Genomic DNA, 17204 nt, shown 5'->3' on the forward strand with positions numbered 1-17204 from the left:
AGTTTGCATCGACGTAACTCTTTATGACGAACCTTTTGTCACCTCCATAATCGAGAAACATATCCTTAATCCGCTAAGGATAATTTTGACCGTTGTCCAGTGATCTACTCCTAGATCACTATTGTACTCCCTTGCCAAAATCAGTGTAGGGTATACAATAGATCTGGTACACAGCATGGCATACTTTATAGAACCTATGGCTGAGACATAGGGAATGACTTTCATTCTCTTTCTATCTTCTGTCGTGGTCGGGCTTTGAGTCTTACTCAATTTCATACCTTGTAACACAGGCAAGAACTCTTTCTTTGACTGTTCCATTTTGAACTACTTCAAAATCTTGTCAAGGTATGTACTCATTGAAAAAACTTATCAAGTGTCTTGATCTATCTCTATAGATCTTGATGCTCAATATGTAAGTAGCTTCACCGAGGTCTTTCATTGGAAAACTCTTATTCAAATATCCCTTTATGCTATCCAAAAATTCTATATCATTTCCGATCAATAATATGTCATCCACATATAATATCAGAAATGCTACAGAGCTCCCACTCACTTTCTTGTAAATATAGGCTTCTCCAAAAGTCTGTATAAAACCATATGCTTTGATCACACTATCAAAACATTTATTCCAACTCCGAGAGGCTTGCACCAGTCCATAAATGGATCGCTGGAGCTTGCACACTTTGTTAGCTCCCTTTGGATCGACAAAACCTTCCGGTTGCATCATATACAACTCTTCTTCCAGAAATCCGTTCAGGAATGCAGTTTTGACATCCATTTGCCCAATTTCATAATCATAAAATGCGGCAATTGCTAACATGATTCGGACAGAATTAAGCATCGCTACAGGTGAAAAAGTCTCATCATAGTCAACCCCTTGAACTTGTCGAAAACCAAGTCGAGCTTTATAGACAGTAACATTACCGTCAGCGTCAGTCTTCTTCTTGAAGATCCATTTATTCTCGATGGTCTGCCGATCATCGGGCAAGTCAACCAAAGTCCACACTTTGTTCTCATACATGGATCCCATCTCAGATTTCATGTCCTCAAGCCATTTTTTGGAATCTGGGCTCACCATCGCTTCTTCATAGTTCATAGGTTCATCATGGTCTAGTAACATAACCTCCAGAACAGGATTACCGTACCACTCTGGTGCGGATCTTACTCTGGTTGACCTACGAGGTTTAGTAACAACTTGATCTGAAGTTTCATGATCATCATCATTAACTTCCTCATTAATTGGTATAGACGTCACAGGAACCGGTTTCAGTGATGAACTATTTTCCAATAAGGGAGCAGGTACAATTACCTCATCAAGTTCTACTTTCGTCCCACTCACTTCTTTCGAGAGAAACTCCTTCTCTAGAAAGGATCCATTCTTGGCAACGAATGTCTTGCCTTCGGATCTGTGATAGAAGGTGTACCCAACAGTTTCCTTTGGGTATCCTATGAAGACACATTTCTCTGACTTGGGTTCGAGCTTATCAGGTTGAAGCTTTTTCACATAAGCATCGCAGCCCCAAACTTTAAGAAACGACAACTTTGGTTTCTTGCCAAACCACAGTTCATAAGGCGTCGTCTCAACGGATTTTGATGGTGCCCTATTTAACGTGAATGCGACCGTCTCTAAAGCATAAACCCAAAACGATAGTGATAAATCGGTAAGAAACATCATAGATTGCACTATATCCAATAAAGTACGGTTATGACGTCCGGACACACCATTATGCTGTGGTGTTCCAGGTGGCATGAATTTGTGAAACTATTCCACATTGTTTTAATTGAAGACCAAACTCATAACTCAAATATTTGTCTCCGCGATCAGATCGTAGAAACCTTATTTTCTTGTCACGATGATTTTCCACTTCACTCTGAAATTCTTTGAACTTTTCAAATGTTTCAGACTTATGTTTCATCAAGTAGATATACCCATATCTGCTCACATCATCTATGAAGGTCAGAAAATAATGATACCCGCCGCGAGCCTCAACACTCATCGGACCACATACATCAGTATGTATGATTTCCAACAAATCTATTGTTTGCTCCATTGTTCTGGAGAACGACATTTTAGTCATCTTGCCCATGAGGCATGGTTCGCAAGCATTAACTGATCCATAATCAAGTGATTCCAAAAGCCCATCAGCATGGATTTTCTTCATGCGCTTTACACCAATATGACCTAAACGGCAGTGCCACAAATAAGTTGCACTATCATTATTAACTTTGCATCTTTTGGCTTCAATATTATGAATATGTGTATCACTACGATCGAGATCCAACAAACTATTTTCATTGGGTGTATGACCATCGAAGGTTTTATTCATGTAAACAGAACAACAATCATTCTCTGACTTTAAATGAATAACCTTATTGCAATAAACATGATCAAATCATATTCATGCTCAACGTAAACGCCAAATAACATTTATTTAGGTTTAACACTAATCCCGAAAGTATAGGGAGTGTGCGATGATGATCATATTAATCTTGGAACTACTTCCAACACACATCGTCACCTCGCCCTTAACTAATTTCTGTTCATTCTGCAACTCCCGTTTCGAGTTACTAATCTTAGCAACTGAACTAGTATCAAATACTGAGGGGTTGCTATAAACACTAGTAAGGTTCACATTAATAACATGTATATCAAATATACCTTTGTTCACTTTGCCATCCTTCTTATCTGCCAAATACTTGGGGCAGTTCCGCTTCCAGTGACCAGTCCCTTTGCAGTAGAAGCACTTAGTCTCAGGCTTAGGTCCAGACTTGGGCTTCTTCACTTGAGCAGCAACTTGCTTGCCGTTCTTCTTTAAGGTCCCCTTCTTCCCTTTGCCCTTTTCCTTGAAACTAGTGGTCTTGTCAACCATCAACACTTGATGCTTTTTCTTGATTTCTACCTTCATCGATTTCATCGTCATGAAAAACTCGGGAATCGTTTTCGTCATCCCTTGCATACTATAGTTCATCACGAAGTTCTACTAACTTGGTGATGGTGACTAGAGAATTCTGTCAATCACTATTTTATCTGGAAGATTAACTCCCACTTGATTCAAGCGATTGTAGTACCCAGACAATCTGAGCACATGCTCACTGCTTGAGCTATTCTCCTCCATCTTTTAGCTATAGAACTTGTTGGAGACTTCATATCTCTTAACTCGGGTATTTGCTTGAAATATTAACTTCAACTCCTGGAACATCTCATATGGTCCATGACGTTCAAAATGTCTTTGAAGTCCCGATTCTAAGCCATTAAGTATGGTGCACTAAACTATCAAGTAGTCATCATATTGAGCTAGCCAAACGTTCATAACGTCTGCATCTGCTCCTGCAATAGGTCTGTCACGTAGCGGTGCATCAAGGACATAATTCTTCTGTGCAGCAATGAGGATAAACCTCATATCACGGACCCAGTCCGCATCATTGCTACTATCATCTTTCAACTTAGTTTTCTCTAGGAACATATCAAAAATGAAACAGGGGAGCTAAACGCGAGCTATTGATCTACAACATAGATATGCTAATAGTACCAGGACTAAGTTCATGATAAATTCAAGTTCAATTAATCATATTACTTAAGAACTCCCACTTAGATAGACATCCCTCTAATCATCTAAGTGATCACGTGATCCAAATCAACTAAACCATAACCGATCATCACGTGAAATGGAGTAGCTTTCAATGGTGAACATCACTATGTTGATCATATCTACTATATGATTCATGCTCGACCTTTCGGTCTCAGTGTTCCGAGGCCATATCTGCATATGCTAGGCTCGTCAAGTTTAACCTGAGTATTCTGCGTGTGCAAAACTGGCTTGCACCCGTTGTAGATGGACGTAGAGCTTATCACACCCGATCATCACGTGGTGTCTGGGCACGACGAACTTTGGCAACGGTGCATACTCAGGGAGAACACTTTTATCTTGAAATTTAGTGAGATATCATCTTATAATGCTACCGTCAATCAAAGCAAGATAAGATGCATAAAAGATAAACATCACATGCAATCAATATAAGTGATATGATATGGCCATCATCATCTTGTGATTGTGATCTCCATCTCCGAAGCACCATCATGATCACCATCGTCACCGGCGCGACACCTTGATCTCCATTGTAGCATCGTTGTCATCTCGCCAACTATTGCTTCTACGACTATCGCTACCGCTTAGTGATAAAGTAAAGCAATTACAGGGCGATTGCATTGCATACAATAAAGCGACAACCATATGGCTCCTGCCAGTTGCCGATAACTCGGTTACAAAACATGATCATCTCATACAATAAAATATAGTATCATGTCTTGACCATATCACATCACAACATGCCCTGCAAAAACAAGTTAGACGTCCTCTACTTTGTTATTGCAAATTTTACGTGGCTGCTACGGGCTTAGCAAGAACCGTTCTTACATACGCATCAAAACCACAACGATAGTTTGTCAAGTTGGTGCTGTTTTAACCTTCGCAAGGACCGGGCGTAGCCACACTTAGTTAAACTAAAGTTGGAGAAACTGACACCCGCTAGTCACCTGTGTGCAAAGCACGGCGGTAAAACCAGTCTCGCGTAAGCGTACGCGTAATGTCGGTCCGGGCCGCTTCATCCAACAATACCGCCGAACCAAAGTGTGACATGCTGGTAAGCAGTATGACTTATATCGCCCACAACTCACTTGTGTTCTACTCGTGCATATAACATCTACGCATAAAACCAGGCTCTGATGCCACTGTTGGGGAACGTAGTAATTTCAAAAAAATTCCTACGCACACGCAAGATCATGGTGATGCATAGCAACGAGAGGGGAGAGTGTTGTCCACGTACCCTCGTAGACCGAAAGCGGAAGCGTTAGCACAACGCGGTTGATGTAGTCGTACGTCTTCATGATCCAACCGATCAAGTACCGAATGCACGACACCTCCGAGTTCAGCACACGTTCAACCCGATGACGCCCCTCGAACTCCGATCCAGTCGAGTGTTGAGGGAGAGTTTCGTCAGCACGACGGCGTGGTGACGATGATGATGTTCTATCGACGCAGGGCTTCGCCTAAGCAATGCTACAGTATTATCGAGGTGGACTATGGTGGAGGGGGGCACCGCACACGGCTAAAAGATCAAATCAATTGTTGTGTCTCTAGGGTGCCCCTGCCCCCGTATATAAAGGAGCAAGGGGGGAGGTGCGGCCGGCCAGGAGGAGGCGCGCCAGGAGGAGTCCTACTCCCACCGGGAGTAGGACTCCCTCCCTTTTCCTTGTTCGACTAGGAGAGGAGAGGGAAGGAGAGAGGGGGTAAGGAAAGAGGGGGTAAGTTACAACTCTTGTTCTTCTGAACCTTTGCTGGATCGAGTTGTAAACTTAAACTCTATGGTGGCCTGATACTTTTGATGTGTTTTTCTGCATGCTTATTCCTCATTAATGTTAATGCACGCATGCTGAATTACATCAGTCACCATATTTCATCATGCATTTCAAATTCTTCATACTATATGTCAAATGTGTGTATGAATTACAAGATATAGGGGGAGATCTCCATGATTCAACTCTTCAAGTGTGCATTGCTTCAAAAGCAAATTCCTCACTATGCACATCCTCAGGGGGAGTTCTTCTATATCTTGCAATCAAATTCCTCAATATCAGTATTTACACTTCATATGTTTATCCCCGTTGAAAACTTAACCTATATTGTCATCAATCACCAAAAAGGGGGAGATTGTAAGTGCATCTAGTGCCCCTTAGTGATTTTGGTGTATTGAAGACGTATAGGTTAAGGGACTAATGTGTTTATGAGTGTACACGGGACTATAAGTCTATGAGGAGTTTGATATTTACAGAAAAAGTCAACCCCTAAAAATGAAGTTCTTCGACTGAAGACTTTGGATTTCTGAAGACTTTCTGAAGACTTTGAAAGTGAAGAAATTGGTGTGACCTTGAAGACTTGGTATTCATTCGAGGAACATGAAGCGTGAAGACTTTTGTTTTCTTAGTTTCATTTTCTCTTTCTTGAGTCATAGGAAACACCGTACTGTTAAAGGGGGTCGAGGAAATACTAAGGAAAAATTTCCATGTGATGCTCAACTCAAACTCAAAATCCTACACCTACCAATCCCTTCGAGTGAAGCCATTGGAAATCTCATACAGTTCAGTCATATTCTTTAGTGACAGAGACGAAGTTCTTCTGGTCTCTGAGGAATTTGTTCTGACTGAGGAGTTAGGAATTCGCCAGTGCGGATTGCCTACACAGTGAGGAACATGATAGCCCTGAGGAATTTGAGCCTCAAATTTCCGACCGTTGCTGTGCCTTGTGCCAGCTGTCCCAAAATATATACCCACCTAACGGTCATATCATTGAAGGGCATTTATGTCTTATCATGTCGGGCTGCTCCCTAGGCTATAAATAGCCGCCCCCTACAACCACTAGCTGGTTGGCTGCTTCGAGAGAAGCTGACACTTGTCATTTGAGAGCATCCCATCCTCCGAGAACTTTGAGTGAAAATCATCGAGTGAGGAAAACCCAAACCCAAACACCTACAAACCCAAAGTGATTGAGCATCACTGAAGAGATTGATCCTGCGTGGATCCGACTCTTGTTACCTTTGAAGACTGTGCTTCTTCCAGAAGGTTAGGCGTCATGGTCTAGAGCATCCAAGAGGAATTGTGGATCGCCGAGTGACCGAGTTTGTGAAGGTTCGGAAGTCACCTGAAGACTTACCACGAGTGATTGGGCGAGGTCTGTGTGACCTTAGCTCAAGGAGAATACAGTGAGGACTGTGTGTCCGGGACTGTGTGTCCTCAGGTTTAAATACCTAGCTGCTCCAACCAGATGTACAACTGAGACAGCAGTTGGAACTGGTCTACCAAATCATTGTCTTCACCAAGCCTACTGGTTCTATTTCCTCAACTCTTTCATTTCCTCATTACTGTGTTGTGTGCTTGTCATATTTGTGTTTGAAGACTTTGACTGAAGACTTTCTCAATTTCCTCAGTTCAATATTTCAGTCTGTTTGTCTTCATCCTGTGCTATCCTGTGATTACGCTTTCTGTACTCTGTGCTTGTATTCATTTCATCATGATGACCATGCTTGTATTCTGTTATGCTTACTTTTGAGTACTTATTCCGCTGCAAGTAGTTCTTCGCTAAGGAATTTCCTCTCCGGCAAATTCCTCAGTGAAGAATCATAAAAATCGCCTATTCACCCCCCCTCTAGTCGATATAACGCACTTTCAATTGGTATTAGAGCAAGGTACTCCCTTGTTCTGAGTGATTTTGGTTTAACCGCCTGGAGTTTTAGTTATGTCGACCGCAGGTATGATCAAGATCTCTGCTGGGTGTCCTACCTTCATTGGGACGGACTACCCCTACTGGAAGAATAAGATGCGAATGCATCTTGAGGCAATTGATAACGATCTCTGGTATGTTGTGGAAAATGGTGTTCCCTCAGTCACACCTTCTCTGAATGCCGCTGATGTGAAGAGATTCAAGCAACTCGATTCTCAAGCGAAGAATATCATATGTGGTCATCTGAGCAAAGGACAGTATGGAAGAGTGAGTGCTTTGGAAACTGCTAAGCTTATCTGGGATAGGCTGTCCAAAGTAAATGAAGGAGTCTCAACTCAGCGTGACTCTCGAGTTGATGTTCTTCGCAATCTCTTCAACCGCTTCAAAAGACTCGACAATGAAAATGTTCAACAAACCTTCGATCGCCTCACTGACATCTCAAATGAGCTTCAAGCGCTTGGTGCCACTGACATCACCGACCATGAGGTGGTGAAGAAATTGTTGAGATCGCTTGATTCCTCATTTGATACTCTGGCATTGATGATACAAGAACGTGCTGATTACAAGTCACTTGATCCCGCTGATATACTCGAGAGGCTGAATCTCATGAGTTCCAGCTTGCTGAAAAGAGAGATCTCTATGGTTCAAGCTATGGCAGATCACGTGCACTGAAGGCCAAGGCAGTTTCTGAGTCTGAAGATGAAGACTCTGGCAACAGCCTTGGTGATCCTGAAGAACTGAGCCATGAACTAGCACTGCTCGTGAAGAAATTCCATAAGTTCTCAAGACGTGGTCGCTTTGGAAGACCCTCAAGGAGCAATGATTCCTCGTCCAGTGACTACAAGAAAAGGCTTTGTCACAAATGCAAGAAACCTGGACACTACATTCAAGATTGTCCTTAGTGGGAAAAGGAATCAAAGAAGAAGAAATACAAGGATTACAGTTCTGATGATGCGAAGAAAAAGAAGAAATCCTCAAAGTCTTCATCATCAAAATCCTCAAAGTCTTCATCTCACAAGAAGAGCAGCTCCAAGAAGGCTCGGGCATTCATTGGCAAGGAAATGGACTCTGAGGCTGAATCTGAGGAACATGAGGAAGAGGAGGCATCTAAGGAGTCCGCGTCTGGTGTGACGAGTCTAGCTCTCGCTACTGCATTTGTCAGCAAGTCTATCTTCAACTCTGAAGAAAATGGCTCCACCAACAAGGCTGATGAAGGCAGTGATGACTACGCTCCCACCTATTGCTTCATGGCAAAGGGTGCCAAGGTACTCAAGTATACCTCCTCTGAATCTAGTGAGAATGAATCTGATGAAAACCTCAAGCCCAGCTATTCTAAACTTGCTAAGATTGCTGGGAAACAACAAAGGGCTTTTGAAAAGGTTCAAAACATGCTAGACAAAAGTGATGATATGTTGGGTGAAGAAATGGATCGCACTAAAACCTTGACTGAAAATCTTCAGAGACTTCAGAATAGGTTTGACAACCTTCAAGGTCATCATAACACTCTCTGATCTGATCATGAGAAGCTTTCTTATGAATTTATTCAAAGAAAGCAAGATCTTGAAAAGCTAAGAGTGAGTTATGAAGATCTTCAGAAGGAGCGCGATTCATTACTTGCTCAACAAATCAGCGCTGCTCAGGAAGAATTTGTTCCTCCATGTTTGAAATGCATTGAACATAAATCTGCTAATTCTTCACCTGAATGTTCAAATGCTTCTAATGTTACAAATTCTTCACCTGCCTCTGCTATCACTAATTCCTCATCTGAGGACATTGCTAGTATCACTAACGATGCAGGGCTGAAGGAATTGTACATGGCAGGCATGTACAAAAGCCTCAAAGGGCATCAGACTCTTTGTGATGTGCTTAAAAAGCAGATCCTCAACAGGAACCCTAGGAAAGAGGGTATTGCCTTTCAGAGGAAACTCAATGCTGATGGTACATATTGGAAGCCTGAGCAGTACCCCCAAACCTCATGGGTTGCTGCAAAGGGACCTCCAGTTGATCCATCTAATCTATCTGGCTTTACATGTGAATCTTCTCATTCTTCTGATGAGTCATTTGACTCCAACTATAAACTGTTCAAAAATCAGAATGGTGAAGTATTTGCTAGATATGTTGGTACTAACTGCAGGAACGGTTCCCCTATGAAGAAAATCTGGGTTCCCAAAAGATGCCTTGAAAGTCTTCAGGTGAATGTCCTCATGACACCACTTGTGAAGAATAGGAACCCCAGATCAAATTCTTCATGCAGATCAAATTCTTCATATGGATCCAAGTCCTCATACGGACCAAATTTCTCACGTGGATCAAATTCCTCAAAAGGATCAAAGTCCTCATATGAACATCATCGTGCTAACAACTCTGTTTCGCAGGGAAGAGCTAAGGGCTATGAATATGAGCATTATTCTTCTAATCATTATGTTCATAAGTCCTCGAAGAATTTCTCTGCTTATTCATATGCTTACCCTAACTCCTCTCATGTGAAACGAAATGGATTGGCTTCTATGCCACCTTTCTCGTATGGAGCTCGCAGAGTGATGAACTCTTTGCCACCCCTTCAGATGTGGGTGGTGAAGAAAAAGAACTAATCTCTTCTGCAGGGTCAGGTCTCCAGACGTGCGTGAACGTCTGAAGAATTTGCTGGAGACCTGAAAAGTGCCTGAAAGGACGCAGGCTAATCATGAAGAAATGAACTTTCATTTCTCACGTCCTCATACTGCTTTATCTGTTCTATTACTTGATGAAATTGATCTGATGAATTGATGTCATATTCTTCACTAATGAAGTATATGAGTTGGTAAGCTGCACTAATTCATCTGCAGGATGATCAACCCAAAGCCACTGAGTGGGTCCTCGATAGTGGATGTACAAATCACATGACTGGTGACAAGAATCTATTGATGGATGCTCCCTTATCTCCATCACATCTGAAGCTGGGAAGGTGACAAAGGCTAAGCATCCAGTGAAGACTATCATGACCACTACTCGACCATTTGAATTGCTTCACATGGATCTCTTCGGTCCTAACCATTATTCTGCAGTTTCAAATGATGCATCTCAATATGGCTTTGTTATTGTTGATGATTACTCTCGATACACATGGGTACACATTGTTACTTACAAACATGAAGTGCAGGAAGTCTTCAAATGATTTTCCTCGAGGGCTTCAACCAACTTTGGTGTGAAGATCAAGCACATCAGAAGTGACAATGGAACTGAGTTCAAAAATTCTGGTCTTGATGACTATCTTGATGAACTTGGTATTACTCATGAGTTATCTGCTCCCTATACTCCTCAGCAGAATGGCGTCATGGAGCGCAAGAACATGACTCTTGCTGAGATGGCTCGCACTATGCTTGATGAATACAAAACACCTCGTCGTTTCTGGATTGATGCAACTGATACTGCATGCCACATCATCAACAGAGTATATCTTCACAAATTCTTCAAGAAGACTGCCTATGAACTCCTCACTGACAAGAAACCCAATGTGAGTTATTTCAAAGTCTTCGGTGCTAAATGCTGGATTGGAGATCCTCATCACAACTCTAAATTTGCACCGAAAGTCGCACACCTACAGAGTCTTCAACAATGTTCTTCACAAGGTTGTTGAAACTGTAGATGTGCGGTTCGATGAAACTAATGGCTCGCAAAGAGAGCACCTACCTTCTGTGATAGATGAACCAGCTCCTGAGGAAACTATCAAGTTCAAGGCTACTGAGGATGTCATTCCTACCAAAGAATCTACTGAAGAATTCATTCCAGAACATGAGGAACACCGAGCTAATGCACCTGAAGAAAATGCTGAAGAAAATGGTGCTGAAGAAAATGCTGATCAAATTCCTCGACGACAACCAGCTCATCCTCGCGTTGCAAAAGAAGTGCAAGTTGAGAAGATCATCGATGACATTGAAGCACCAGGTCCTCTCACACGCTCAAAAGCTTCACATTTATCTAACTTTTGTGGGCACTATGCTTTTGTCTCTATCACAGAGCCCACTAAGGTAGATGAAGCATTTCTGGAGCCTGAGTGGATTCAGGCCATGCAAGAGGAATTACATCAATTCGAGCTCAACAACGTCTGGGAACTGGTCAAACGTCCAGATCCTCTGAAGCACAATATCATTGGCACAAAGTGGATCTACCGCAACAAGCAAGATGAAAATGGCCTTGTGGTGAGAAATAAGGCACGACTAGTAGCTCAAGGCTACACACAGGTTGAAGGAATTGATTTCGATGAAAGTTTTGCACCTGTTGCTAGACTTGAGGCTATTCGCATATTACTTGCTTATGCTAACCATCATGATATCACTCTATATCAAATGGATGTGAAAAGTGCATTCCTCAATGGTAAGCTTGAGGAAGAAGTATATGTTGCTCAACCCCCAGGTTTTGAAGATCGAAAGCATCCTGACAAAGTCTTTAGACTCAACAAGGCCCTCTATGGCCTTAAGCAGGCCCCTCGGGCGTGGTATGATACTTTGAAGGAATTCCTCATGAAGAAAGGCTTCAAACCCGGTTCACTTGACCCTACTCTTTTCACTAAGTCTTATGATGGTGCACTGTTTGTGTGCCAAATATATGTTGATGATATTATCTTTGGCTGTACTGACCAACGTTATAGTGATGAATTTGCCTCTATGATGAGTGAACAATATCAAATGTCTATGATCGGAGAGTTGAAATTCTTCTTAGGTCTTCAAATTCATCAACAACGCAATGGCATATTCATATCTCAGGAGAAATACCTCAAGCATGTACTGAGGAAATTGGGCATGCAAGATTGCAAAGGCGTCAAAATTCCTATGCCCACAAATGGCCATATGTGCACTGATGAAAATGGTATTGACTTCGATCATAAGGTATACCGCTCCATGATTGGTTCTTTATTGTACTTATGTGCATCTAGGCCAGATATAATGCTTAGTGTTTGCATGTGTGCCCGATTTCAAGCTACACCGAAGGAATCACACCATAAGGCTGTGAAGCATATTCTTCGAATGTTCTTTGAAAAGGACACTCATCCTAACACTTATGCAAAATTGATGACTTAGATGTGCAACACATGAAGAAACGTTTTTCTTCAAATCAATGAAGAATAACACTCTAAGTGTGAAGAAATTAATGAAGAATTTGATTCTCAGAACCCTACGACAATTGTACGCGGTGTCAGAAATCATCATTCTTATACGGTGGGTCACGCCACCACCAAAAGTTGAAAATCTTCAATTTGAGTTTTTCCTCAGTTTTGAAATTCCTCAATTGTTCATTTTCTTCAACTTTGCATTGTCTTCATTGTTTCCGTCATTTTTCTTCATTGGCTATATATAAATATGAGTTTTTGTCCTCCACAGCATTCACTTATGGCTAATTCTTCAAGTTGGTTTTTCTGCTAAGTGAATGTGATCGGACCCTTCCCCCTCTATGCTATACTCAACCCAATCTATTCACAAATTCTTCATGTTCGTTCTTTTGAAACTCGTTCAAAATCTTCACTGTGTCCTTGTCAGCTGAAGAATTTGCGAACGCAACGTTAAAACCTATCTTATCCAAAAATTTCGGTTTTGCCGCTCAAACCGTTCCGAATCCCACGAAAACACTTATCTATTCACCCACGATCTCACACGATCTCCACTTCTCAGTACGTGGGTGACACATGTCAAGCGAATGAGAAGGGTCAGGGGCACGTTCGTCCAAAATCTTCGGGCGAACAGTTTTTCACCGTGGCTATAAATACCCCCTCCCCTTCCTCACTTCCTTTACTCCGCTCGACCTCTCTCTCCCGCTTGAGCTTCTCAAACCCTAGCGCCGCCGCTACTTCATCGTCGCCGGTGAGGAAGAGCTTCACTGCCTCGACCTCGTCGCCGTCGTACTCGCGTCGGTCGCGGAAATCTTCACTCCGCCGCCGCCGTAGTCATCTTCCTCCGCCAGTTAGGGCGTGGAAGCTCTACATTGACGAACTTCACATCTCCACATCCCAGTTCATCGTGTTCTTCATTCAGGGTAATTAAAAGTTACTTTTACTGCCCTCTTTGATTCAAATGTTTACTACAAAATCTTCAAAGGTGTTTTTCTTCAAATCCTCACACACTAAACACCTCACATGTCATCTGTTCTTGATTCGTTTCTCTAAGCAATATTTTTTTCTTCAAGATTCCTCAATTGTGTGGATTTCTGATCTATACAACTCCGGAACCTAAGACAAAAAACGCTTAGTGAATTCTTCAAGACTCATCTGGTCAAATTCCTCAAACTTGTTATTTTTACAAAACCTTCTGAGAACGCATATGACCTCTCCAAATTCCTCGCAACTATACTCTGTTCACAGGTACTCATGTCCGCTGCTGAATCACTAGGTTCTCATCAACTTAACTCATTTGCAGCGTACCTCGAAGAAAAGTTGCATACTTCTTCAGAGAATTCAATTGTTCATATTCCTCAACTGAAGAAAATGGCTGACGGTAAGAAGCCACAGAAAGGAGGAAAGAGGCCTGAAGTCAACACTGCCTTTGAGATCCCTGATGATATATACAAAGACTATTGCACTCCTGATGAGGCCAAATTTGGTAAGGAGGACAAGAATCAGCGCAAGGTGCGCATATAGAGAATAGAAAGGAGATGGGCAAGGGAGTGGAGGGAGTACAGATATGTTACTCCCAAATACATGAAGAAATTCGCACTCAATCCTCCATGCCTAAGACCTCCATTGGCACCTGGCCAAATAGCTGATCCCACCAGCCTCAAGCGCGGTGAGGATTATCCTGATGAATGGGCCAAGCGCCAGGCCAAGTTGGCTAGACAAGCCAGAGAAGCAGTGAGGAAATTCAACAAAGACTCTGCTGCCGCTGAGGCCTCTGTCAAGCCTAAGAAGGCCATGTCAAAGAAGCCTGCGCACAAGCCCAGTGCTTCACCTTCAATGCCCTCAAGGCCAAGTTCCTCAGCTATGCCCTCACGTCCAGAATCCTCAAAGCCCTCACGGCCAATTCCTCATGCTGCTCATGCTCCTTCCAAATCCTCAGCTCCTCCGCCAAGGTCCTCAGCTGCTCCGACCAAACCCTCTGCACCTGTGCATCTTGCCACGTGCCAAAGGATGACAGGCATCTCTATTGCCTCAGGAGCTTCTGCTAGTTCCTCAGCTGCACCAAATTCTTCAACGGGACCTTCTCTGCTGAAGACAAAGACCACTGCTGGACGAGGTTCTCGACCTAGTCCTCACAAGAAGCAAGTCGCCTTTGAAGTGTCGTCTGATGAAGACGAAGCTGATGATGAGGAACTTGCTTAAATCATCAGAGATAGGCAAGTCAGGGCCGCTAGAGCCAAGGGCACAAATGTGCCTCTGCTTTTGGATCCAAAGTTGATCCTCGACTACATTGATCTCTGGCACAAGGACCCAAACACTCCTATGCCTGATTTCAAGTTGACTCCTAGTCAAAGTCATATGCTGACTGCCTTCATCCAAGAAGAAAAATGGAAATATGAGAAGGCCAGGCAGATCAAGAAAGCACAATACAGGAAGGAGAACTTCCTGAAGAAAAATGTTGTCTCTATGACAACTGACAAACTTGTGAAGATCCAGTCTGAAATCAAAGTCCTCAGCGATGATTTCAATGCTTACTATGCTGATTGGCAAGGAGCCAAGGTCAGGTTTGTAAAATTGACTGAGAAATTCACTTCAAAGGTTGCAGCTCCATCGCAACCAGAAATTCCTCAGGCTGTAGCATCTGCTCAGCCGGCTGAAGAACATGCCGGCACCGCTGATGACATTTAGGCTACTGAAGAAAATGTGAGTTCCAGGGCTGATGACTGCATTCCAGCCGCTAATGAAATTGCCAGGGCACTAGTGGTGCGCCTGAAGAAAAAGAAGAGGTCAGGGCAACTGCATCAGTTGTGCCTGAAGAAAATCAACCACATTCCTCTGCTCCTCCTGCACCTACACCAACTCCAATTCTTCCATTTGCATCAGATGCAAAGAAGATCAAGGCTGCAGAGCATGCAGAAGTGAAGAAAAGGAAGGCATCTACTTCATCAGATTCTTCAGCTCCGAAGAAGATGAAGACACTAACAAGATCACTCGAGAACCCAATTGATGCTGTTCCTCTCACTCGAGATCTGCACTAGTTCCTTTTGATGAAGATTATGTGATTCCTAGTGAATCTGATGAAGAAAATCCTTCTGCTGCTTCGTCTGAGCAGATGGATGAAGAAATTGAAGTGGATGAAATCCCTTCAACTCCTGTTGTTTCCTCGCCTATGCCTCAGTTTACTGCTGAAGAGGCCGGCGTTGAAGAAATGGAAGATGAAGATGTGGACACTGGTTGTACCACACCCGTGCTAAATGATGACTTTTGGGAAAGTCAGCACCCCAACTCTCCACTCTTCACACCATTGCAACAAATTCCTCAGTCCCCAGCAACTACAGTTCAAATGGGATCTGATGAACCACATGCCACACCGTCTGTCCATGAAGAAATCCCAGCCACTAGCGCTGAAGAAAATTTAAATGAAGAATTGAAGACCCAGGCTGTCGCTGGAGTAGAAGCTGAAATTCCTCAGCCTGAAGGACCTGAGATTGCGATTCCTGAGGTGATAATGCAATTGACTGACACTCCTCAGCCCAAGCCAAAGGATCCATTCTCAAAGAAGCAGAAATTCAAGGCTGGTGATTTCTTCAGCGAGCACGTGTTCTTCACTGACTACAATCCCTACGATTCTGCTCGTCTTAGAAGGAAGCGCTTCTGGACCGCTAGCCAGGCCAACTTCTATTCCTCAGTGCTCTTCAACAAGGACAAAGTCTTCGACCACGAGCATATTCCTCATGTGGACATGGAATCACTGCCATGCTTCACACCTGTCCTCAGTGTGCTTCATGACACAGGCCTCCTCAACTTTTGCACAGACATAGTTGATTGGAATGAAGAACTCATTCTTCAATTCTACGCAACACTGCACATCACAGGAGATGCTAACGATGTGAACTCCTGGGTTTTGGACTGGATGACCGAAAACACTCACTACAAAGCACCGGCCTCTGAATTACTTCACGCCCTGCCCATCAGTCCTCCACCTGAAGGAGCTCGTTGCATGTACCAAGAGCCTGAGCTTACTGATCACTATATGCAAGTGCTGATGAAGCCATTGAAACCTGGTCCAGCCTCAAGGACAAAATTCCTCGTGAAGGAATTGCAGTATGTACCAAGGACAGTCTATCGCATTCTGACGAAGACTATGAGTCCAATCAAAGGCCACGACTCATCTGATGAGGAAATTATTGGCATCATGAAGAATCTGGTATTCAACATCATTCATGGCATTCCTGTTAATTATCATGATTTCTTCATGAGGACTCTGGCAAATGTTGCACTTTCTCCGTTTGAGCTGAAGCCTTATGCACCTTGGATTATGAGATTCCTCAGGACAAGGTCTTCCCTCAACTACAAAGCTGATTTTCAGAATCACCTCAGCTACTTGCCCCCAATTGAAGTCCTCAAGCGGACCTATTCCTCAGCTGACGAAAAGGGCAAGGCACCAGCTGTTATAGATGAAGGCATTCGTCCATTGGATGGTCAATTTCGCAAGGCTGCATCTTATTCCACCAATGATGACTCTGCCACTCATGATTCTGCTGCCCATGCCTCCATGCCTAATCCTCAAGCCACTGCTCCTCGTGTGATGCCTGACCGTGAGCTTCTGCTAAGTCTTCACCAGAAGGTGGATCGAAACCATAAATGGGTTAAGCGTCAGTTTGGTTCAAATCTTCACAACATGACTGCTACACATAATGCAGTGAAGAAAAACCATTACTACCTCCATGAAGTCTTCGATCACACCTGGGCTATTCTGTCACATGTATATGGTGAAGAAGAACTGAAGAACATGGGTCTCAAGGAAGATTTTGACTGGTCTGCACCTCCACCGAAGAAATACAAGA

This window comes from Aegilops tauschii, chromosome 5 (genome assembly GCF_002575655.3).
Source record: "Aegilops tauschii subsp. strangulata cultivar AL8/78 chromosome 5, Aet v6.0, whole genome shotgun sequence".
Classification (NCBI taxonomy): domain Eukaryota; kingdom Viridiplantae; phylum Streptophyta; class Magnoliopsida; order Poales; family Poaceae; genus Aegilops; species Aegilops tauschii.